This window comes from Phalaenopsis equestris, unplaced genomic scaffold (assembly GCF_001263595.1).
Source record: "Phalaenopsis equestris unplaced genomic scaffold, ASM126359v1 Scaffold000002, whole genome shotgun sequence".
Taxonomy (NCBI): Eukaryota; Viridiplantae; Streptophyta; class Magnoliopsida; order Asparagales; family Orchidaceae; genus Phalaenopsis; species Phalaenopsis equestris.
In genome coordinates, this window is record NW_018164444.1 from 52345165 (window position 1) to 52345634 (window position 470).

A 470-nucleotide genomic window follows, 5' to 3' on the forward strand; every position below is an offset into this window, starting at 1 on the left:
GTTTTATCAATCCCAAAATGTCCTCCAAACCAAATTCCATGATATTTCTGAATGATCAGCTCAGTTTCTTCATAAGGTACACATCTCCTCATAATAAGATCCTTACATTGTTTATAGAAATAAGGCTCATCCCAAAAATATGATTTCACATCATGAATGAATTTTCTTTGTTGTTGCAATGTCAGCATAGGTGGCAAAATATCACTTACAATATAATTAACAATATCAGCATACCATGATATTTTCCACTCATTAATATTATAAAGTTGTTCATCAGGGAAACTGTTTGTATTTTCATTGTCAGTGTTGGACAATTCTTGATTTTCTGATCTTGACAAATGATCAGCAATTTGATTATCAGTTCTCTTTCTATCAATAACCACAAGATCAAATTCTTGCATCAAAAGTATCCATCTAATCAACATTGGTTTAGCATCCTTCTTTTGCATCAGATATTTAATAGCAGAGTG